The 20,061-nt window shown below is 44.7% G+C and overlaps 1 protein-coding gene across 3 annotated transcripts in view; it reads left to right on the top strand.

Moving 5' to 3' along the window:
* Nucleotides 1-20,061, top strand: part of ABHD6 (abhydrolase domain containing 6, acylglycerol lipase) — a 114,690-nt gene that overhangs the window by 39,064 nt on the left and 55,565 nt on the right. For all 3 annotated transcript variants that reach the window (XM_060161474.1, XM_060161473.1, XM_060161475.1), the window contains 2 exons: nucleotides 14,450-14,546; nucleotides 15,581-15,724. The gene's annotated coding sequence lies outside the window, so the exon portion shown is untranslated. The remainder of the gene's footprint in view (nucleotides 1-14,449; nucleotides 14,547-15,580; nucleotides 15,725-20,061) is intronic.

The following is a 20,061-nucleotide window of genomic DNA, read 5'->3' as shown; positions in this document are numbered from 1 at the left end:
ACTGGTGGGGCAAGAGTCACTGGGGGACAAAGGGTACCTCAGAATTTGAGGAAGGCAAGATGGGGATTCTGGCGGGAGCAAAAGTATCACAGGCTGAGTTACCCAAAAGCAACAAAAAGAAACAAGGGGCCTGGGGCATCCCTGGCTGTCCAGTGGTTAAGACTCTGCCCTTCCGCTGCAGTGGGCACAGGTTGGATCCCTGGTCGGGGAAGTTCCCTGAAAAAAAAAAAGAAAAAGAAACAAGGGACCTGTAGGGAAGTTTCTATTATTGGCAGGGGATGAACTGCATAACTCAGAACAGGTGTTTCCAGTGACGGATTCCATTCTGTGTGTAATAAGGAGTGAGCCCTAACAATAATCTTGTAATAAATGCAAATTGCCCTAGTCATTAAGTTTCACAACCAGCTTGGGGTTTGGACCAGGGGAGGCGCATTATTTAAGGTTGTGTAATTGTGACAGATCTCACCTCTGTATGATGGTTTCCAACTGATGAAGCAGGCTCTGGTTTGACCTCAAGCAGCATCTTCCACAAGGGGCTGTGTCTGGACCTCAAGCAGGTTGCTCTCTGAAGGCAGTCACTGCTCTGACTAGAGCCCTTCAAAGGCTCTTTATTTGGCATAAAGACCAAACTCCTTATTGTGGCCTCTACCTACCCACCCCTTCAAGGTCACATCCTCTATTCTCTTCTTCTTCCCCTGCTGGCCTCCCCTGGCACTGCTGGGCTTTCAGTTCCTGCCTCAGAGCCTTTGCATGGCTGTTCCCTCCACCTGCAGGGCTCTTCCTTCCTCCCACCTCCAAGTCTCAGCTTCAATAAAGACTTCAATGAAGTCTCAGCTTCAAGGGGGTGCCAAACAACTCTCTCCCTGGCCCCCCTCAGCCCATCAGGGGCTTCCCTCTCACTCTCTATTCATGGAACCCAGGTCTTTGCTTCATGGCGTGTATGACAATGTATTATTGTCTACGAGCTTGTGTGCTGTCTAATGTCCATCCACCCCCGACCTCTGACAGCTCACACCAGCAGGGACATCTATGTGTGTCTGTGCTGCCCAGGACAGGACTGGGCATGTAGCAGGTGCTCAATAAATCATTGTTGAATGCATGATGTGATGCTCTGACTGACTCCAGAGCCTAGCTTCTCAACCACCTGAGAGGTTGCTGAGCCAGGGGAACTCAAGTCCCTGGATAACCAAGGGAGACCCCAGGCCACTGAGACAAAAGAAATAATAACAGAAACCACTACACACCATCTGCCTTTCTCGGAGCACTAGGTGCTAGGTTCTCACATAACTCCCTGACCTTGGGAGCGGAGCATGGAGCAGGCTTCTCGCTCTCGGCACTGATGACATTTGGGGCCAGATAATTCTTTGTTGTGGGGACTGCCCCATGCATTGTAGGATGTTCAGCAGCATTCTTAGCCTCTACCCACTAAAGGCCCGTAGCAATCCCCTAGTCATGACCACCAAAAATGTCTCTAGACATTGCCAAATGCCCCCGTGAGGGTGGAGATCACCCCATGTTGAGAATGTTGGTGTGGAGGTTAAAGTATATGCACTTCCATTTACGGCTCTTCAACCTTGGGCAAGTGTCTAAACTTCTCCGTGCCCATTTCCTCGCTTTTGAAAATGGGGATAATAAGAGCTCTTACATGGTAGAGCTGTGAAGATTTAGTGAGTTAGGGGTATTTAGTGGCCCTTAGGGATGTTCAGTTAGGGTGATATTCTGTCTTCAGAATAAACTGTGCGAAGACGGGGTTGCCATCCCCATTTTACAGATGAGAAAATTGAGAGAGATAAAGAAGTCAGGCCCCAGTTGCTGACTGTGAAGTGACATCAAAGGCAGGAATTCGGGTTCTCAGGATTAATTCCCTTTGCCAGATCTTCATGGGTACAAAATGACCCATTAACTCTAGACCTCATCTGACCAATTGCAAACTCTGAGCTGGTGGTGTCGTATTTAATGGGTTAGATCTGCCAGGGTGGGACTAGGGTGAGGCAAATGAGACACTGGCCTTGGGTGTGAACTTTAAAGGGGTGCCAAACAACTCAGTAATCAAGATAAATAATACTTTATGAAATATTTTGAATAATTAGTTTGAATAATTATTCAAATGAATGCAGAAACATCCATAATGAACAAAGTAACAAAATCTTAAATAAAGACAAGATTCAACTGTGCACTTTCATGACTCTGCCTCATTCAGCTCACCCTAATTCTGCCCCTGGGATCTGCAGATCTGTGCAACCACTCAGTGGGCACACTTGGCGGGAAGGATGACATTGGAGAAAACAGCGCCCTCTTCTGACTGGCAGTGAACACTGCTCCTTTTCTGAGGCACCAAGTTCACCTTTCTTGCCCCTTGAAACAGCATCCCCATGGTAGAAGAGTCTCTTCGGGCACCACAATGCTTTTCGCCCTGACCCCTTAATGAGGCATCTAGATTAAAAGGTTACAGGCAGGTCAAATGACGCCGTTGGCCCCCTGGCCCACCACTTCCCACTGGCCTCTGCCCTGCGCTGGATCGGTTGCCTTTCTCGTTACCACCTGTGCAGACATGCCCAGTGACCTGTCTCCACTTCTAGGGAAGATTCTAAAGCTGCCCATTAATAGAAAGTAAGCCTTTCAGGCTCACCACGTAAAGGGACGGTGAAGAAACAGGGCCAAGAGGCTGCTCACAGCTGCTGACTACCGAGCGGGGAGCTGGCTACTTCTGTAACTGCACAGTTTCTTTCTTTTTTTTTTTTTTGGCTGCCCCATGCGGGATCTTAGTTCCCCCACCAGGGATCGAACCTGCACCCCCTGCAGTGGAAGTGAGGAGTCTTAACCACTGGACCGCTAGGGAAGTCCCCTCTTATTCTTCTTTTAAATGTGTGGTAGCTCTTAGCTACGTTTTATTTATTTTGATATAATTTCAAACATGCATGAAAGTTGCAAAAATAGCCCCCAAACTCACATATCCTTCATCCAGATTCACCAATGAAGCACAGGATAATTATAATTATAAAATATTATAGCAATTATAAAACTAGAAAGTTTAGCAATTATATATTAGCTAATCTACAGACCTTATTCAAATTTTACCAGTTATTCTAATAATGTCCTTTATAGCAATATTTTCTTTCTGATTCAGAAGCCAATCCAAGATTATGCATTGTTCTTAGCAGTCTTGTCTCCTCTACTCATTTAATTATTTATTTATTTATTTATTTATTTATGGCTGCGTTGGGTCTTCATTGCTGCATGCGGGCTTTCTCTAGTTGCGGTGAGCGGGGGCTACTCTTCCTTGCGGTGCGCAGGCTTCTCATTGCAGTGGCTTCTCTTGTTGCGGAGCATGGGCTCTAGGTGTGCGGGCTTCAGTAGTTGTGGCACGTGGGCTCAGTAGTTGTGGCTCGCGGGCCCTAGAGCACAGGCTCAGTAGTTGTGGTGCACGGGCTTAGTTGCTTCGCGGCACGTGGGATCTTCCCGGACCAGGGATGGAACCCGTGTCCCCTGCAGTGGCAGGAGGATTCTTTTGGTTTTTTTTTTTTTTTTTTTTTTTTGTGGTACGCAGGCCTCTCACTGCTGTGGCCTCTCCCGCTGCGGAGCACAGGCTCCGGACGCGCAGGCTCAGTGGCCATGGCTCACGGGCCCAGCCGCTCTGCGGCATGTGGGATCTTCCCGGACCGGGGCACGAACCTGTGTCCCCTGCATCGGCAGGCAGACTCCCAACCACTGCGCCACCTGGGAAGCCCACTGCGCCACCTGGGAAGCCCAGGAGGATCCTTAACCACTGCGCCCAGGGAAGCCCGGTCTCCTCTACTCTTTGTCTTTCTTATCCTCGACATTTTTGAAGTGTACAGGCCAGTTATCTCAATTTAAGTTTGTCTGAGGTTTCCTCATGATTACATTCACATGATGCATTTTTGGCATGAATACTAATTTATATGTCACATGGAATTTCTTTTTCTGTTTTTTTTTAAAATTAATTAATTAATTTTTGGCTGCATTGGATCTTCGTTGCTGCGTGTGGGCTTTCTCTACTTGCAGCAAGCGGGGGCTGCTCTTCATTGGGGTGTGTGGGCTTCTCATTGTGGTGGCTTCTCTTGTGGCAGAGCACAGGCTCTAGGCGCGTGGACTTCAGTAGTTGTGGCACACGGGCTCAGTAGTTGTGGCTTGTGGGCTCTAGAGTGCAGGCTTATTAGCTGTAGTGCACGGGCTTAGTTGCTCTGCAGCATGTGGGATCTTCCCCGACCAGGGCTCGAACCCGTGTCCCCTGCATTGGCAGATGGATTCTTAACCACTGTGCCACCAGGGAAGTCCCACCATGGAATTTCTTAAGTGAGCTTTTTCTAGTGTTCACAGGGCAGCCAGGTAATTCTGAGACACAGGAAGCAGATTGATTTAAAAGCCCTTAATAACAGCTAACATTTATTGAGTGCTCGCTGTTTGACACTCCTCTCTGCATTTGTTGATTTGGGGCTATTCTCCCCTTGGAACAATGTTGTATGCGATACTTATGTCGGATCACAACAATAATAGCAGCTACAGACCCTGTTAGGGTATTGAGGCTATTAAGCTGTATTAGGCCCCATATTATATATACTGTTCATATGTACTAGGTTTTTAAAGCCTCCCTACCATCAAGTATTACTACTGTCCTCATTTTACGGAAGAGGAAATGGAGCCTCAGAGAAGGTGATTCACTTGCCACAAGTCTCCCAGCAAGTAAGAGGCACAACCAAGACTGTTCGATACAAGAGTTCAAGCCCCTGCTCAGTCTTCTGTACCCTGTCTTCTCTGGCGTGTAGCAGCGACAAGGCCCCATCAGTGTTCCATCTCAGAACACCGAGAACAATCCATGTCCCCATCCCCCAGACTCCCTGCAAATGGGGTGCTTTCTCCCTGTATTCCGAAACCTCCTTCTTACCCCGCACAGAAGGTACATGAGAGCTTGGGAGACACCCCACGCTGTGAGTAGGGGACCTCAGTAAGTTGTGTGGTGTTCTCTAGGGGCCGCCACCCCTTCTGGGCCATCATGCATTGGGCAATTATTTACAAACCATTGAATATCACGTCAGTCCCAAAGACAGGGTGAGGAGGGTAGTTATGAGCAGAAGGTGTCAATCTTTAACCAAACTGTGATTCATGAATGAGTCTCAAGGCAGGAATCCCATTTCAGGATGGAATTTCCCCTCCACAGACAGAACCTGCTCCAAAGTCGTCCCCAAACGGGATTTAGATGCAGGCCAGTGTCCTTCATAACACATGACCTTAAGAAATCAGCCTAAGTGTGCAGAGGGTACAACGATGAATAAGACAGCTTCTGCCCTTGGGGACTCAAAAATAGAGAGTCAATTGGACTTACCTTTGGTCTCAGTGAGTTTTCTGTGCCTCTGAGCTATCATTCTACATCCTGCGGCCACAGAATGTCATGATTTTGCATTACCAATGGAACTCTGGGATTCAAACCTTCTTGAGCCCCACTGGCCGCCATTTTATCTGGCCTATCATGACTTCTCTGACTGCAGAGTCAGGGAGGGTGGCCAACGGTCCTGGTTTGTCGAAGATTTGGGGGGGTGGGTGTTCAGTGTAAAGACAGGGAAGGTCCCAAGTAAATCAGGATGATTGGTCACCCTGCTGTTGGGAACAGGGGCGGCAGGGGGGATGGGGTAGGTGGGAGAGGAATAATGGTAGCCAACACTTACTTTGTTAAGAATTTAGTAACACTGAGAACAAATATATGAATTAAGTACTTTATTACCCCTGTTTTGTAGAGGTGTAAACTGGGACCCAGAGAGAGTAAGTAACTTGTCAGAAATGCATATTTAGTAAATGGCAGTCAGGCTTTCCAGAGAGCAGTCTGTGTTCCCGGCCATTACTCTGCACTGCCTCAGAGGTCTCATGTGAAAACGATGCAGATAGTCTCAATACTATATTTGAAGACTTGTCAGGTTCTGTGAAGATCAAGAAAAGACAATATATGTCTGAATGCCCGTAAGTTACTGCTCAAATCACAAGTTCCTACTGGGGAATAAAGAGCACTAATTTTTTTTTAGAGCAAAAATAATGTGTATAATTCCCAAACATCTTTACAGAAAGAAAAAGAATAAAAAATTATCAGTCAAAAAAAAAAAAAAGCCAAGAGAGGAGAAAAAACAACCAAACAAAAAAACAGATCAGGTACAGCAAACACAGTACAGAGAAAACACAGTAAGATGGTAGATTTAAACTCAAGTATAACAGTAATTACATTAATCATAACGGACAAAGTATTTGAGTTAAGTACAAAGATTGACAGACTGATTTAAAAAAATGCTGCTATTTAAAAAGGACACATCTAAAATATGAAGATACAAAAAAGTCAAAAGCTGGAGAAATATACATGACGAGCGATTAACCAAAAGGAGGCTCCTACAGCTATAAGAATATAAAACAGACTTTAAGACAAAAAAAGGATTCCTGGAAATAAGGTGACTCCACAATCATCAAAGGCTCGAGTCACGAGGAAAATGTAGTTTTCAGCTTGTCTGGAAGGGATGAGCAGCCTGCTCAAGTCAGCCGGGGAGGTGACAGGCCGCCACATTACCTGACCCCCTCCCCAACGCCTCCGGCTGAGCACTGTGCAGGCTCCAGAGGCCTGATGGCGGCCGGCCATACCCCCGCCCCCTGCGGCGGCCGGCCACGCCCCCGCCCCCTGCTGGCGGCCGGCCACGCCCCCCGCCCCCTGCTGGCAGCGCACAGGGCCTCCCTCTGCCCGGAGCCTCCTTCTCACTCGCCTTCGCAAGGCTAATCCCACAGGTCCTTTGAGAGGAGCTGCCAAGGTCACTTCTTGGGCTTCCCTCTGCCCCAGGCGAATCCCGTGGCCGCCGGGCCTGCCCTCTGTCCCCTCTCTCAACTCCCAGGGCTGCCTTTGACCCGTGTATCCTCGGTGCCTAACCGGTACCTGGTATATATAAACAAGGGTGCGTGAGGGTTGTTAGTTTTGAAAGGGTAATTCATGAACACTGCCACATTTTAACAGGAAATTATCATTTTAACCTTTAATTCGCCAAGAGGGTCAGTCTGGGCACAGCTGAAGACATCCAGCCTGGTATGCACGGGAACACTGGCCAACCTTCCTCAGAAAGGCCCCGCCAGGCAGAATTCCCTTCTCTCCCCCTGCACCCCTCACATCAGTCTTGAAGCCCCAACTCACTGCACCGCAAACTATGCTATTAGCATGTCGTGGTGGTGACCGTGGTGACGGTGTTTGGCGGTAGTCCATGGGAGCAAAGGCCCTGCCCAACGCTGGAGAAAAAGGGAAACAAGTTTCCCTGGTTTAAAATAACTCAACTCCTACACGAGAGGAGGAGACGGAAAATCTTTCCAAGCCCCTAGGTAGGAATGGAGACTCCCTGAAGTGGATTTGTAATGACACATTTAAGGGAGGGAAGTGTCAACAGCAGAAAGTAGCCAAACTGAAAAAACAAAACCTGCCAGTAAGTGCCCAGCATCCTCCGAGGAAAGAAACAGAGACTTAGGAGCTCACAGGCCTCAGTGCAACATCACCTCCTCCCTCTGCTCTGAATTCACACTCATCTACAGCCTTCTAATTACGAGGTATCACCCTGGATACCCAGGAGGGGACACCCAGAATATGGGTTGAGTATGTCACCACCCATGGGAAAGGGACCCCTCTGTTGCACAGTTTTAAAATGTCTTGCATGTTATATCCTTTCCACTTTCAGCGCATCCCTGAATGGGGTCATCCACATCCTATCAATCATTCCCCAGGGACTGGGCCACACACACCCACTGCACCCAGGGCACGGCAAGGGACTTAACTGCTCCTGAGTCCAAGGAGCAGCTGATAAGTGACCCTTTGTGAGTAAATAATAACTACTATTAGGGCCCAGGATTCTAGAATCCCTGTCTCTTGAGCAATTCTCAGGCTATACCCTGAGGCACTAGAGTACACTGACCAGGGAAATGGGTGTAGGGCCATCCCACCCAGGTTCAAATCCTGGCTCTGCACCAACCAGCAGTGCAACTTGGTCCCAGGAAGAGGCACTGATGAATACCTACACCAGAGGCAGCACAGAACTCCACACACACAGTAAGCCCTGAGCATTCACTTTGGTGGGTTGGAATGGTAAGAAATACAGGACTACTTACAGAAAATAAACCACTCTAAAAAGTGACAGTGGACTAGGTGAAAAGCATAAGCTGGTTGTCAGAGAAGAGGACTCATCTTTCAAACACCCCCAATTCTGTCTAGTTTCTCCATTTCCACTACCCCAGACAAAACCTCCTCTGCCTCTCGTCCGCACCCCTGCAGTCGCCCATTCTCTACTGAGCAGCCAGAGGGTCTCTGAAAAACCCAACCCCCTTTCCTAACACAACAGCTTCCCAGCCTGATGGACCTCTGGCCCCTCCATGTCTGTCTGCTCCCCTCCCCTCCCCAACAAGCCGGCGCACAGGCCTTCCTTCCCTGCTACAAAGGCACCGACCCTCCCCCACCTCGTGGCCTTGGCAATGGCTCCCCCGCCCCCCCCCCCCCCCACAGGCTCATGCACCTGCCCTTCCCACGGCTGGCCTACTCTGGTAACTCAGACCTGCAAACGTCACCTCCTCCGTGGGAACTTCCCCAAACACCCAGTCTTTCACATCAACCAATGTTAATCCTATGTACGACGCGACAACGACGTCTCCTGTTCACTTGTAAGTAGTTTCTCCATCATTTACGTGGCATCTGCCTTCCTCCACCAGAGTGCAGACTCCCCAAAGCATGGATCCTGTCAGTCTCGTTCACCACCGCATGCCTGGACCTTGAAGGGGGCCCGGCACATAGTGGGTGCTCCATAAATACCCAGACGGCAGCTGTCCGGACCCTGGTGGCCATCCTCACGGCCAGTTTTGTGCGCCCTGCGGTGGGTGGCAGGACCCGACAGCTCCCGGATCTGTAGCCAGAGGCGCTCGGTCCTGGCTCTTGACCGTGCGGCACCCGCTCTGGGTGCTTTGGCCGACAACCCTTGGGCAGACAGAGGTCGGTGCGCTCCAGCTCAGGTCCCCACCAAGGGCATTACATTTTTTTTTTAATTTTTCAAAAATTTATTTAGTTTTGGCTGCATTGGGTCTTCGTTACTGCACGCAGGCTTTCTCTAGTTGCAGTGAGCGGAGGCTACTCTTCGTTGCAGTGCCTGGGCTTCTCATTGTGGTGGCTTCTCTTGTTGTGGAGCACAGACTCTAGGCACGTGGGCTTCAGTAGTTGCGGCACGTGGGCTTCAGTAGTTGTGGCACGTGGGCTTCAGTAGTTGTGGCTCGCGGGCCCTAGAGCACAGACTCAGTAGTTGTGGTGCACGGGCTTAGTTGCTCTGCGGCATGTGGGATCTTCCCGAACCAGGGCTCGAACCTGTGTCCCCTGCATTAGCATGCGGATTCTTAACCACTGCACCACCAGGGAAACCTAAGGGCATTAAATTTTAAAAAAAAAAAAAGAAACCATATTTGAAATTAATTCTCAGATTGGGAGCAGACTTCTCTGGAAGCAGAAGTCAGTGGAAGTTGTGTTTCCATGGAGACCCAATCACATGCAACCAGGCTGTGATCACATGTAGCCACAATGATGGGGAGCTGCCATCACTAAGATGAGGTGCATTTTTTTTTTAACTTTAATTTGCATTTATTTCATGCTGAATTAATTCCTAGGCCATGAGTTTTTGTTTCTTCGGTTTCTTCTGGGATGTCTTTTCCTTCTGGGCAACCTCCTCTTCTGGTTTAGGACCAATCTGTTCTTTTTCAGTGAGGGTCATCTCAGTGTGGTGGGGAGAGCTCACGCACGGGTTAATCCGCCCACGAGTTTGCTAAGTCCTGAACTGTATCTTGGGGGCTTTGTTCACCTGATGTTCTCAATGACCAGAGAATCTACATCTAAACCCTTGAGTTCAGTGTTACACTCTGCATTTTTAATCACGTGCAGTAAAAATTCACCACTGTTTTTGAGCCGTTGACCCTGCATCCAGCCCCTCTGTTTCGCCCGGGCACACCTACCAACGCTACCATTGTACCAACAGAATGGCCCTTAAGGCTCTGTAAAGTGAACATCCTTCAGATACTTGGTGGATTTGGGGATATGCACACCCTTATTGGCCTGAGCAGTTTCACGAATGTTCCGAAAGTGAACACAAAGGTTTGAACCTCTTGATTTGCATGATTTTATGGGGTTTTCTGGGTCAAGTAAATAGCGAACCATTTTCAGAGGTCACCTCAGACCGCTTATGAGAAGAGAAATGAGGTGCGTTTCGTAAGGAAAAGACCCCAGTGCCCATTCTGTTGTTCCGAACTTTGGGGAATCTCCACGGCAGCCTGCAAAATGTAAGTCTTGAACAAGGTACGAGGAGGTAGTCATTGAGCACCATGTGATACAGCAGTTAGGAGCATGGATTCAGGAGACAAGTGTCTACCCCACCAATTGCTGGCTATGTGATCTCGGGCAAGTTACCTAACATCTAAGCCCTGTTTCCTCATCTGTTACATGGTGGAAGTAATAACACCCACACTCGTGGCTGCTGTGAAGATGAAAGCAAATGGGCTAATGCACGAAAAGCACAATGTCCAGGACAGAGTGTAGGCAGTGAAGACATGTCCACTAGCCACTAATTGCCGTCTGCCCACCCTATGGATTTAAATGAAAACAATCCATTTGAGAACTAACACTAAGGAGTGGATGACAAGCCATCCCCTACAACCGCCTTCTCCTCCTGGCTTTGCCTGCCCCACCCCCGGTGTCCGTCCCGTTTCTGACTCTTTGGCCTGTTCCTGCCACTCGTGCTGCTTCATTCCTCCTGCTCCTGGCCCTGTTGGGTACCCCGTACTACCAGTCCCCAGACACCCAACCCAGGCACCAGAACTACTGCTTGAAGGGTGACCAGACTATGATCCACCCATATAGATGTGTGACCTGGCTCCCTGCATGACCTCAGCAGCTCAGAGAAGAGACAACGTGGGAAGAAATGAGGATGCACTAGCCTGTTGATAAATTAGATCAGGAAGCATCCTGATTTAGGTGGCATAATGTGATGCACATCTTTGAAAGTTTCATTACAATGTTCATGTTTAAGTGGCCTAAAGGCCCCAGCAGAGACAGCTAAGAGGGAGAGGTCTTGGTACAATGACCTGGGTGAAATGGATGCTAAAGTGAAGCCTGTGAGGCACCCAGCGAGAAGCCTTGGAGAGATGTGTTCTCTTAGCAAGAAGAACTCTTGCCCTACATTCACACACGCACATGCACACACCTGCTGGCAACCTTCACCCATTGATTCCTGGCCTGCGTTTGGGGTCTTCATACTCTTTTTTCCATAACTAACCTTTGACTATTCAAAGACAGTTTTCCGGCCCCTCTAAGGACTGGATGTGCCCCATGAATGCTTGGTTTGGCTTGATCATCTCTGTAGACACATGAGGTTGGTACCATTATCAATTCTTCATCGTCATCCCCTGTCTCTACGTGAAGAAACTCAGGTTTACAGAGACAGCCAATAAGTGGTAGAGCTGGGCTTCATGAAGCCAGAGATCACCTGAGGTACGTTCAAGTGACTCAAACACCTGGAGCTTGTGTTTCCACATCTGCACCACCATCTGTGTGTTCTTGCCAGCTCAGCATCCACTGGTCACAATTCAGTACCTACATCCCTAGTTTCCCTGGGATGCTATATCTCCCCTAATCTAGCCATGTAGCTCAGGAGAGGTAGGAAAGGATTTCTTAAACAAGATATAAAAAGCACCAAATACAAAGGATAATTTAACTAAATTAAAATTAACGTTTGTTTATCCCAAAGTACTAAAGAAAGGGAAAAGATAAGTCACAAACTGGGAGAGGATATTTGCAACACATGTTAACTACAAACCATTAAGGCATGGACAGAAAAATGAGGAAATGATATGAACAGGTGTTTCACAGACACAGAAACAGGAATGGCAAATAAATACATGAAAACTTGCTCAAGCTCATTAATCATGGCCATGAAGATTAAGATCGCAATGAGATACCATTTTACCCACTAGATAAAAGAAGAAGCCTTGTTGTGCCAAGTGTTGGAAAGATCCTAAAAATATTCTCTTATACTGTCTTCTAAAAATTTAGTTTTGCCTTTTATGTTAAAGTCTTTCATCTATCTTGAATTAATGGGGGAGGGGAGTGAGAATCGTTAAATTCCATATTCTTCTATACAAATAATTAATTGTTCTAGCACTTTTTACTGAATTGTCCTCCTTTCCCTGCTGATCTGAAATGTCAGCTTTGTCATAAACCAAGTTTCCCTATGTGCATGGGTCTGTTTCTGTGACTTCTGTTTCATTAGTGTTTTTATCTACCCCTACATGAATAGATAACTGTCTTAATAACTATACATTTTTAATAAGCTTGATGCTACCTTTCCTTCTTCATTGGAAGTATTTTGGCTTTTCTTGACCCTTTGCTCTTCCAAGGAATCTTAGAATCAGTTCATCTTCCTTGAAAAGCCCTGTTGAGATTTTGGTCAGAATTGCTTCTGATTTTGAAGGAAGTATTCCTAACTTTTCATTATTGAGGATCATACTTGCTCAAACTGTAGGTCTTTGGTAAATGCCTTTTAACTGGTTAAGGAAGTTCTCTTAGTTTCCTAAGAGTTATTACCGTAAGGGACCGTTGAATTTTATCTTAAAATTTTGCAACAATTTAGATGATATTATAGTTTTTCTTTAATATATTGATGAGGTTAACTACAAGAATATTTTTCTTATCTTGGCTACGAAGTATCAACCTTTTTACATATTGCTGGACTCAATTTACTAATATTTTACTTAGGATTTTTACTTCTTTGTTTTTGATTTATTTATGAGTAATACTGGTCTGATGATTTTGGTACAGAATTTACATTGGCATTGTAGAGTGAGTTGGGAATATGTCCTTTCTTTCTATTTTCCAGAGGAACCTATGAGAGAGTAGAATTTTCTATTCCTTGAAAGTTTAGATGTGCTTCTAAACTTTCTTAATGTTTCTGGACTTGAAGTTTTCCTTTGATTAAAGATTTCATCAATATCTTTAGTAACTATAAGATACGTTTTCTATAGTTTAGAACTGACATTTTGCTGATGAACTGAACTCTTTATCATTATGCAGTGATCCTCTCCATCCTTCATAATATTTTTTGTTAGTCTATGTTATCTAATATTAATTTAGCTACACTAGCTTTCTTTCGGATAGTATTTGTCAGGTGTATAATTTTCCATACTTTTACTTTCAACCTTTCCGGATTCCTGTGTTTCGGGAGTACTTCTTGAAACAGTGCCTCAGATTTTTTAACATTCAATTTGACAACTTCTGATTTTTAACTGAGGCGTTTAGCTAATTTACATTTATTGTGATAGTATATCTGGACTTATTTTTACTATCTTTTTTGGGGGGGAAAGTGTCACTTTTTAATATACTTCTTTTGGGTTGATTGGTGTTTGTTTTTTTATTGGCTTATGTCATTTCCCTCCTTCTATTGGTTCAAAAGATATATATGCATGTATGTTTGTACGTACATATATATGTGTCTTACTTGTATTATTTTAGTGAATACCATTGACTTTTTACCACACATATTTAACAAAGGCCAAAGTTATTATACTAATTCACTTCTCACACAAATGCAAAGGCATTAGGACACTTAAACTCCAGTCACCTCTTTTCTAATTTATTGTTCCCAGCATTTTAGTTCTGACCTTGTATTAAACCTATAAATTTTATATTATTATTGTCACCATGATTGTTTTCTACTGACAGTTTTGTTTAGATTCACCATATTTACCAATTTCTTCACTCACTATTCTGGTTTTCATTTCAGTTCTTGAGTCATGCTTCTTCTTTCTGAAGTATATCTTAGAAGTTAGTCAAGTCTTCCAGTTGTAAAATCACTTTGTTTTAATCCGTATTTCACCCTCATTCTTTTTTTTTTTTTTTAAATATTTGGCTTGTATTTAGGATCTGTTCTTACAAAGACAACATGAATCTTTACACAGCAAGATCTCAAAGTCTGGCAAGATGCCTGCACTGTGAGAGGTACGTAGGGACTGAGACTGTTCTCGAACCAGTGGAATCATCTCTACAAGCCCACACTCATCTTGGAGTATATTCTCAGACTAATTTTTCTTTTTCATCCTTAATTGCTTCAGTATTTACCTCTCAAAGGTAGACATAAATGAAAAGAACAATAATAACATAGCAAACATATCAAAACACAATACCATGATCATATCTAAATTATTTTTAAAACCAGGAATCTGCTTTTTTTTTGACAAACATTATATGTTTTACTTATTGGAGGTATCTAAAGGTAGAGACAGAAAGTAAAATGTTGGCTACCAGTGGTGGAGGTAAGGGGGAAATAGGGAATTATTGTTTAGGGGTATAGAGTTCCAGGTTTGCAAGATGAAAAACTTCTCTCAGACTCATTTTTTCTGCACCCCGCAGCCTGTGGGATCGTCCCTGACTGGGGATTGAACCACACCCCCTGCAGTGGAAATGTGGTCTTAACCACTGGACCACCAGGGAAGTCCCTCTTAAGACGGTGAGTATCCAATTCCCAGGTCTTTGAAGATATTATTCTACTATCCTTTAGCTTCCAATGTTGCCATTGAGAAATCTGCTAACGATGTGATTCCTTCTTTTGTGAGTAATGTTTTTTTAATAACTAGCTGCTTTTGAGATCTTTTGTTTTTAGTGTTCTGCAGTTTCACTACAATGTTTCTTGGTGTGGATTTCCTATTATTTATCCTGCTTTATATGTTATATTTCCTACATCTATGGAGTCATGTCTCTTTTCTGCTCTGGAAATTCTCAGCCATTACTCCTTCAAATTTGGCCTCTCCTTCCTTCTTCTTTGATGTTGTTTAAATGGATTTTTAGATCTTCTCAGTCTATCCTGCATATACCATATCTTTTTTCCTGTTTTTCATATCATATCACTCTGTGCTAATATGTCTGAGTAATTTCCTCAGATATGTCTTCCAAATCACCATATTTGGTTAATCATGATCTACGAGAATACTGGATGCTCTCTTATGGAGAGCATCCTTATTTGTGCTTGGAGTGAAGGAACGCTACCCGCCTGAGGCTGCTCTAGCCATTTGAGGGTCCTGATAACTATGGGACTCTCACGTGCAGCTTCTTCAACTTAGAGCTGAAGGCTTAGTCTCCCAATATTGCTTATGGGTCTGCTATACATATCTGGTCCTGGGACAACCATGCATTTCACATTTATTTACTGCTCACTGCCCCCTACTCTTATTTTAACACTTTAACACTCTTATTTTATTTCAGCCAAGCAACCCACGACAAAGTCTATTTTATCCAAGACAGAGGTGTTTTGAGAAGAAGGGTGTTTCAGAATATCTGGTCCATGGTATGCTGAGATACCATTTGAATTTTAAAAGTCTAAAGATGAGACTGTTAAATTTCACCATGTTTTTGGCATATTCCAAATTATTGAAGCAATTTTGAACCCTGATTTTCTTCCCAGCTTTGTTTGATTTAAAATTTGATGACAAGTTCAGATTTCTGTTTATCTAAATTCTCTTTTTTTTTTTAATGTCATGGACATAGAATTGGAGAATTTCCATTAGAAAATGGCTTCCAGTCTGATATTGTCAGATTAAAGAAAGTTGGGCCACTGTTGTTTAACCTTCTACGAATCCACTGAGCTGTGATGTTATACAGTCTAGATTGCTTCATCTTGCCCATAAACAGGTAATAAAATGTTTTGTCCAAAGCCTACTACAGTCTGTATACAGTTCCTACAGCAGTCTTCAGATCTACTTATGATAGTAACTGTTGAAAAACCATTCCTTTGGAGTGATTATGCATGCTGAACCCTTGGTAGTTACCTATTTTGTTTCGGTTTAATAATCATGCTCAGAACTTTGCTAGAAATCAACACCATCCCTCTTGGTCTCTAGATTCCTGTATCAATCTTTCTCCCTATTTGAAGTGGGACCCTAACTCTAATTAGAGTCTTGTGGCATGACTTCTCGAAGATCACTGAATACGTCTCTGAGGTCATACCCAAATATCCTTTTGGTTCCCTGGGCAATAATTTCTTTTGATCTGGTAACTGGGACTAATTTTTTAGGTTGTTGGGTGTTCTTTCCATGTCTTTTCTTCCTATCCTGGACTTGTTTTCCCTCTTCGTGATGTTCTAACCTGACCAAATGGAAGCTCTTTCTGTGTGATGAAGATGAAGTAAACAGGAACCTGGTGGTTTTGCTTTCCCTTTGCCATCTGTTAGCATTACATATGCTCAGTTCCTTTTTTAAATTCATCTTCTTGATCCAAATCTGAATTTAAATTAAACTTTTTCTGTCTTTGGCATTCCAGTCTCAACCATTCTGAGTATTAGTCTCTCTTGCTGCTTGTTAAAAGTTCAGGTTAATCTTTTGGAAAATTTCCATTATCTTCTAACTTATACACAGGTGATTGGAAAATACTTGTACAGTGTTGGGGAGGAAGAAAATTTCCTCTACCCTTGTAAATTCTTTTGGCTGGTCTAAGAATTAAACTGACATGAGACACATTAACAGATGAAAATCAAACAAAAGTTTAATAATGTGTATATAAGGGAGAGACCCAGGAGAACTGAGTAACTTGCCAACATGGCCCAAACCCTCACCTTAAATATCATCTTTGGCTAAAGACAAATAAGGATGTTTGAAGGTAGTGGTTTGGGACTTTACAGGGGAGAAGGCAAGTCACATGAAGATGGAAAAGCAAATGTTTGGTAAATAAGTGTTTGCTGGGCCAGGCAGAGACAGTGGACACAGAGTGAACTCTGCTCTCTAGGCCCTGCTGGGGTTTCCCCCACCATGCCTACTCCATATTCTTTGCAGATATGTCTGATGATAACTCTATCCTGGGAACAGCCCCTTTATCTAAATTGTTTAGGCAGCTAAGGGGGAGGTAAAAAGAAAGATTTTCTGAGTCTTCTGTTTCTTAAAAGGAAGGAGCCTAAATTAATCCTCATGCCAAAGAGACGTATTTTGAGGTGGCAAATGTTGCTCCCCTGCAGCAGTCACTTTGCTCTCTCAGAGGCTTCCCTTTCCTTCCCATCCAGGATCTTCTCTGACCTAGGACTGTGCTCAACCGGCATTTTCAACAAATGAATCAATAGTGGAAGAACTGTCGTTTTAGAACCTCCTGATTATTGAGTCCTTCTTTCCATGATCATATGCTGCATTTTGACATATGTTGACTTGTTGTCTCATGATATATTTTTACTTCTTAACTCTTGCTTTGATGTTCTGTTTTAGGGGTGTGTAATAATTCAACCTGTAATTTAGACTAGAGTCAAAATGTATCTCCCACAACTTGATCCTATGCATAAACAGAGGCTTGACAATTATTTAATTCACAAATAAATGTATAAGCAGTATTTTGAATTTTTTGTAAAGAAGATGCTTTTTTGCCTAAAAATGTTAGTATTTCATAGATTTGTAGATATAAGCTGCAAGGTGAGCTTTGCCATATCTTTCATAATTAATTCCATTACTAGTTATGGCAGTAGGCATCTCAGTGGTTAGAACAGAGATTTTGTGTTCATACACAGCTTGGTTTGGATTCTGGCAGTATCAGCTGTGTGATCTTGGGTAGCTTAACCTCTTTGAGCCTCAGTTTCCTCATCTGTAAAATGGGGCTAATAAAAGTACCCACTTCATAGAGTTGTTGGGATGATTCATTGAGATAATATATGTAAAGCACTGAGCACAAAGTGAGACACACAGGAAGAGCTCAACACATGGTAGCTAATATTTGCCTGCTCTGTGCCACTCATCATGTTGGCCCCTGGGGAGATGGAGGTGGAAAAGGAGTTCACAACTCAGTGGAGTCAAGAGTCACTGAAATGAGTAAATATAGCTTCATGTACAATGTGCTACAAGGGTATGGATGATGGAACAGTTAATTTTTTTTAATAGTGTGATTTGTTAAATAAATTTATTTATTTATTTTTGGCTGCATTGCTGCGCACGGGCTTTCTCTAGTTGCAGCGAGCAGGGGCTACTCTTCCTTGGGGCTTCTCATCGCTGTGGCTTCTCTTGTTGTGGAGCTCGGGCTCTAGGTGTGCAGGCTTCCGTAGTTGTGGCACGCAGGCTCAGTAGTTGAGGCTCGTGGGCTTTAGAGTGCAGGCTCAGTAGTTGTGGCGCACGGGCTTAGTTGCATGGCATGTGGGATCTTCCTGGACCAGGGCTCGAACCCGTGTCCCCTGTGTTGGCAGGCGGATTCTTAACCACTTCACCACCAGGGAAGCCCCAGAACAGTTAATTTTGCATAGGTAATCAGGGAAGACTGCTTCAAGGTGGTGACATCTGAATAGCCTGTTGGGCAGGGGGCTCAGTGGTTGGCTCAGAATTGCCATGCAGTAAATTTTTGGAGAATGGATTGTGCAGATGGCTCATAGGCCCAGGGATGCTGCCCAGCTGGCATCTGTGGACATGTGGTATCATGTATTTTTCATTTTTCTCCTATGTATATTTCCGTATACTATTGACTTTTAAAATTTTTTATTTATTTATTTATTTTGGCTGCATTGGGTCTTCGTTGTTGCACGTGGGCTTTTCTCAAGTTGCGGTGAGCGAGGGCTACTCTTCGTTGTGGTGCACAGGCTTCTCACTGCGGTGGCTTCTCTTGTTGCAGAGCACGGGCTCTAGGTGCACAGGCTTCAGTAGTTGTGGCACGCGGGCTCAGTAGTTGTGACTCGCGGGCTCTAGAGCGCAGGCTCAGTAGTTGTGGCACACGGGCTTACTTGCTCCACGGCATGTGGGATCTTCCTGGACCAGGGCTCAAACCCGTGTCTCCCGCATTGGTAGGCGGATTCTTAACCACTGTGCCACCAGGGAAGCCCTCCATATACTATAGCATTTAAGTCTCAGCCATGTTGCGTTTGTACTTGGCCTTTGTACTTATTGTTACTCATAATTCCATCAGAGCTTGTGTATAATCCTTGATTCAATAGTTACTAATATTTTCTTATTATTAAAAGACTCTAAGTCCTTTGAGGCAAGATGTGTTCACCAGAGTGTACCTGGAATGTAGTAGGTCCTTGGTAATATTCGATGAATGAATGAATGAATGAATGAACTTCTTTGACTGCTGGCCCCACCACTGGCTATGGGATCTTGAGTGAGTCAGTTAACCCCTCAGTGCTCCCATCTGTAAAGTGGGTTAGCACATCTCACAGGGTTATTGTGAGGACTAAGTGAGGTGATGTCCAGTGCCCGATCAGTAATAAGTGCATTAAACGGTGGTGACCATTGGCACCATTCAGTTCTGACTGGTATGCTGCTGAGTCTAGGAGATGTCCATAGACTGTGTGGCAGGGTGAAGTCTGGGGCCCTTTGCTGCACCAGCTGGCAGAGGAGAGGTTTCCAAACTCTTTCCTAATGCTGGGATGAGACCTGTCAGGTAATAAGGAGTTTATACTTAAAATGACTGAAGGTGCCATTAGGAATGTGGATTGCCCCTGGGACTGCTCCCTGGCCTCCCACCCACCGCTGATTCCTCAGAGAGAGTGAATGGGGCATTGCTGACTTGAGGTGGGACCACAGGTGAGTCCCCTCCTCTCCTCCTACCTTCTGAGCTTCACCGTGAAACAGAAGCTAATTAAGGCTTCTCTCCTGTCAGTCACCAGGTGGAGAAGAGTCATAGGGAAGGTGACTCCCACCTGGAGCTCAGTGTATCTAAATAAAAAACTCTGGGGGGAAAAGAAAACCTCTCTGGATTTAGAAACTCCAGACCCTAGGAGGCCTCTGGGGCCACAAACTATGAATTAGAAGAAAAGATGAGTTACCCATTTTCAAGGTTTTGGAGAGGAAAAAAAAATTAAATGTAGAAGACAGGTGTTTTCCAGTGTTCCAATACACCAGGTAAAGCTTATTGATGGCTTCCAATGTGGGGTCTTCCAGGAAGTCATCCATGCATTTCATTCCCTTATTTATTCATTCACCCCCTCGCTGTTTGGTGAATGCTCCCTGAGCCTGAGATTGCTAATAAGTTGTAAGTGAGGACTAAAGATCAGTCTTAGTCCCTGCTGCCTC

The sequence above is a fragment of the Lagenorhynchus albirostris genome, chromosome 10 (genome assembly GCF_949774975.1).
Source record: "Lagenorhynchus albirostris chromosome 10, mLagAlb1.1, whole genome shotgun sequence".
NCBI classification, from domain to species: domain Eukaryota; kingdom Metazoa; phylum Chordata; class Mammalia; order Artiodactyla; family Delphinidae; genus Lagenorhynchus; species Lagenorhynchus albirostris.
The sequence above is the reverse complement of the archived record's forward strand: the minus strand, read 5'-3'. Positions and strand labels throughout refer to the sequence as shown.